The following is a 5,000-nucleotide window of genomic DNA, read 5'->3' on the forward strand; positions in this document are numbered from 1 at the left end:
AGATGTACACTGTTTACAAAAGAAATAAAGATTATTTAATAGTAATGGTAATGAACATAAACAGACACCTACCTATTCCAAAAATAACTTGTTTTTGAAGAAAGAGTTAGGTGGAATCTTTCCACAGAGTGCCAACCACCTCATCTAACCATTATAGCAGAAAAAAATTATGATTACATTGTTTTCAGAGTAGCATAACCAGTTCCACATTTAACAAATTATTGTTAAGTTATACATGCAATGTGTATAAATATGTAGTTTGCATACTGAGTTGAATGTTTGACAGTACATATAAAGATATTTACTTTTTTTCCTGTGTCAGTTATTTTTAAGATGTACTCCATAATAACTTAGAATGGAATTATGGAGTGGTTGTTTCAAGAGGTTATTGGAAGATTTATTTGTTGTGAAAGCTAAAGAGGTAGTGATTGCATTTTGCACTGTTTAATGGTTTCTGAAATGTGAAGATGTATTTTTTCTGAAATGTTGAAAGACCTACCCATATTATGATTACTGTGTAATAATCACTGGAAAACATCTGACTCAAACTTGGCTTTATTATAATGTATCTTACCAGGGGATTTCTTAGGTAAGATTTATATTACTGCAATTTCATAGAATCGAGATACAGTGTAAAATCTTCCTCATACTTCCTCAACTTGGTTTTATAAGTAAGATTCATCTTTATATCAGCTGCTGCTCTTGAGTGTGGAATATGTTTGAACAGGTTGTTCAACATAATTCCCCGTATTTGTTCTTGGTAAAGGTTGAATGAGGATTTTTTAACAAAAAAAAGTCAAGAAATACATATACGTAATGTAGATTTTATTTATTTATTGATACAAACACATGCATGCATCCTCCCCCCCCCACACACACACACAAAAGACTGATATGGGAACAATGAAGTATTATTTTATTTTCAAAACCATTTTGTCAGGTTATGGTATCAAGTATGATAAGTTTTTTGTTTACTAGATTACTTCATTCCTTTTTATCAGTCAAATATTTTTTCACTAAAATATTGAAAAGAACTTCATTGACCAATCCCTCCCATTTTATATTCTATGAAATATAACTTTCAAATCATCATCATCTCTTTATTTTAAGCTTTAATTATTTTTCCAGTTGCCATATAGTACATTAAGTAAAGCCTTTCATATTAGTTTAGAGTCCAGTGAAATGTAATTGGAAACAAGATTATAATTTAAAGCAAAAATACTGAAAGATATTACAAAATCATGTTATCTTATGAAACCCAGGTAAAACACACACATATATTTCTAGCAAAAGAAAAGGAAACAAAGATGAATTCTGCTCAAAGACATGGTGTATTAATACTGTCAAGGCAGCTCCTTGTATGGAGAACAGCCTTTTAGGTCGTTCACTGGGTTGTGGTCTAAATATTATGTTATATTTTTGTTACACTTCATTTATGTAATCTGTATATAGATGCACTCTGTTCTTTTTTTTATATATATATATTTAGAGTGATTGTGAATCCTTGTATCATGAAAATTTCATATTACCATTACAAGATTTTACTCATTAATGTGTTTGTTCTATCCTAAAATGTTATTGTTAGTAAGTTTGGCAGAGAAAATTGCTTAGAATTAGTTACCAATATTTTGAACTTGCCTGTGTAAATTGTGCAAATGCAGCAGGCAATTTTGAAAAGGTATTTTTAATTATCATATCAACAGAGAATGCTTTTGTGGTGACTAATTTTTGACTAGAAAAAGGACATCTCTAGGGAATATTTCTTCCTCTTTGGAGTAGCCAATGAGTTAAAATCATAAGACACATACCTTTTGCATATTAACTGCACTTTACCCACAGAGCTCATATTGGAAAAAATAGCAAACAATTTTCTTCTAGTCAAAGGACAATATTGGTGATACTGACAAACTTTTTTTTTTTTTTTTTTTTTTTATCAATTATGATTTCCATAATATGTAAGATGTGATATGGGAAGGTTAATGTTTATATAAACTTTGATGTTAAATACCCTCTCTGTACCTTGCTAGTTGTGATCGTGGGAGGGCTTAGGTGACAGGAGACTGGGGCCCAATGTGGGGGATCACCCCTACCTTGGGCCTCAGCCCTCACCGCAACTAATTTTACTTGATCTCTTCTTCTAATCTTTCCTCTTCTGTATGTTCTTCATCCCCTTCTTCTATCCCATTCCTAAGATGTGAGAGCCATGCTGAAAGGATGAAAGGCTAGCTTTGTGTCTGTCATGAATGGCCTCTGGTAGCCATGGGCATGGTATTTCCTTGGTTAATTGCCTAGCACTTACCCCTTATGGGTAGCCTGAGGAGTAGACCATTTCTTTTCCCCATTTCATTCATTTCTATTCCCCCAAATGCTTGTCCTATCTACAACAAGGACTGGTCAGACTATGAAAATTACCTACTTACCTGCCTTGCTGATTATGATGCAGTGGCAGTACAGTGTTACACTGCTCCTCCCGGAGGTCAATATAAGTCCCATGTCAATATTGCCAAGATTAGCTTCCAAAGACATGACCTCCCCCATGAAGTTTATATTGGTGGATTGTCCTACCATGTCCTCGTCAATGTCAGAAATGTTGGCGTTTTGGTCACTCAGCCAAACATTGTTGCTCCAGAGACTGCTGGCCTGTGTGTGCCCAACCTGGTCATGACCGTTCAAATTGCTCTGCTCAGTCATGTACATGTGCCAATTTTGGAGACTCCCATAATGTACTTTGTAGGAGCTGCCCTGCCTATAAACTCGAATGTGAGGTAGCAGTCCTCAGATTCAAACTGGGCCTCACTCTACGTGAGGCCAGACAAGAAGCACAAGAAGGTTTTTCTCTCTCAACTTATTCCAAAACAGTCCTTCACTCTGCTCCCCCACCATCTTCACAAGATATTTCTGCATCTCCCCCACTATCTCTTCCCTATACCCTAAACCATCCTACCTCTACTCCCCCTTTCCTCCAGTCAAATCCTTTTCCAGTCCATATCCAGATAATCCAATGTCAACCACTTCTCTGATACCTACCCCTCCTCCTCATTTTACCTGTCGCATAAGACAACCTAAACGTTCCACACCATCTTCGCTTACCACATCCTCTCTCACACCCTCCTTTTCTTCTGCTCCTCAAACATCTATCCCTTCTTCTCCTCACAAGAAACTGTTTATTTCTCAGACCTCCCCTCCAGAAACTCTTGAAGACATTAAAAAATATCTAGACATGGCCAAAGAGAATGTTCTGCTCCACTATCCATCCTCCAATTCCTCTATTCTTATTCCTATTGCCAATATCCATCCTCCTCCTCCTCTTCCTACCCTCCATGTGCACCATTCCCTCTTCGTTCCCCATTATCCTTACCTCTCCCACCTGGATACTCACGTGAATCCCTGCTGTTGCAACAGTGCCCTTCTCTGGATCCTTCCCCTCCTGCCACTCTTCCTGATACTTCTCCACCTTTCCCAGTCCCCGTATCTCATTCCCCATCTTTTTCTGCTACAGCTATCACTAACCATATTTTATATTAGCTATTTTGCCAGTTTTCCTTAAAAAATATTCCTAATGCTTCCCCAGCCATAGATACACTTTATTTCACCCAATTACCCTATGACCTTAACCCTTTCCATTACTAATCATTTGCACCCTCTCTTTACCCTCTTCCCTCTCATACTATCCTATAACACTCTATAACCTTTGACATTTAACACATTTTATGCTAATCATTAACGCATTTTTACCCTTTTCACCACAATACTTTATCATAAGGCTGTACGACCTTTGATATCTAGCACATTTGTTTGTTTCAATCATCAATCATTAACCATTCACCTTGAAATGAATGGGAGAAATTCAGCTAGCATAAAATGTTAATAATAATAATAATAATAATAATAATAGTTAGTTAGTAATTCCAAACACACACACACACCCTCCTCCCAATTCCTGCTGGTATATTCTGTTATATATTATTTGATTACACAATTAGTTTATAAAGGTTGATTCTTGGCTCACTCTGGCTGACTTACTTTCTTGTAAAGTGGAGGATAGCACAATATGAAGTGGGAAGCACTATAATGAAGGGATATATGTAGTCACACTATTACCAACAAGGATATATGCTGTTAAATAATGTAACTTGTTCTGATCATGTGAAAACGGATTCTTTTAAAACATGGGTAGTTAGATTCCTACATCAGGAACTGTTATTTCCATGTCTAATGTAACTATATTTTAACCATTTCACTACAATCAACTAGTTGAGTGAAAAAGTGTGAGAAACATACAGATTTAACCCATAGCCGACGGGTGGCATGTACACACATGCCATGGCTGCTGTGGACCGTAAAACGGATGGCATCGTATCATGCCCATTCCTGTGCCACTGGCTCATCAGACGGAGTTTGTTTTTCTCTGATAGTAGCAGATTCATTTATATGGTAAAGATTTTAGGCAATGGCACCTATAATGAAGGTAAGCCTTCAAAATTATAATATTTTTATAAATTATAGCAAAATAAAAGCTTTTAGGTGCCATATGTCGCTCGAAGAGTACCAATCAAGCCAAGCACAAATGGGAAACTGGCGATGCGCACCAACAATCCCTTTCTTATGTCCACTTGCCAAACATTTTTACCCATCGGTACTGGTTAAAGCCTCCTTTTGAGGGACTGTATCTCCTCAATGACTGCATCTGGGGTCAAACAAGCAAATAACTATTAAGAGCAGACTCAACTGTGAGTGAGATGGATACTTGCTACCTAGCATTTGGACCCAGTTTGCCATGATGTAAGGAAATGTTACCTGGGGTGAAAGGGTTAAGGACCTTAACTGTATTTGCTTATGAACTTTTAAAGTTTTCACCTGCCATGTATTGGTTAATAGTTTGACTAGATTTTAATCTTTTGCATAAAATCAAGTCTGTAGAGCATCATTGTGGTAAACTAGTTTTCTACTGTAACATCATACAAAATCATCATAAAATATTTAAACTAGGAATATGAAAG

The 5,000-nt window shown here is 36.5% G+C and overlaps 1 protein-coding gene across 2 annotated transcripts in view; it reads left to right on the forward strand.

The window, feature by feature from the left end:
- The window catches only part of Nagk (N-acetylglucosamine kinase), a 96,104-nt gene extending 94,556 nt beyond the window's left edge, over positions 1-1,548 (forward strand). For both annotated transcript variants that reach the window (XM_070125577.1, XM_070125578.1), the window contains one exon: positions 1-1,548. This exon is cut by the window's left edge and continues 1,926 nt beyond it. The gene's annotated coding sequence lies outside the window, so the exon portion shown is untranslated.
- Positions 1,549-5,000: the final 3,452 nt, after the last annotated feature.

Source organism: Penaeus vannamei, chromosome 9, assembly GCF_042767895.1.
Source record: "Penaeus vannamei isolate JL-2024 chromosome 9, ASM4276789v1, whole genome shotgun sequence".
Lineage (NCBI taxonomy): Eukaryota > Metazoa > Arthropoda > Malacostraca > Decapoda > Penaeidae > Penaeus > Penaeus vannamei.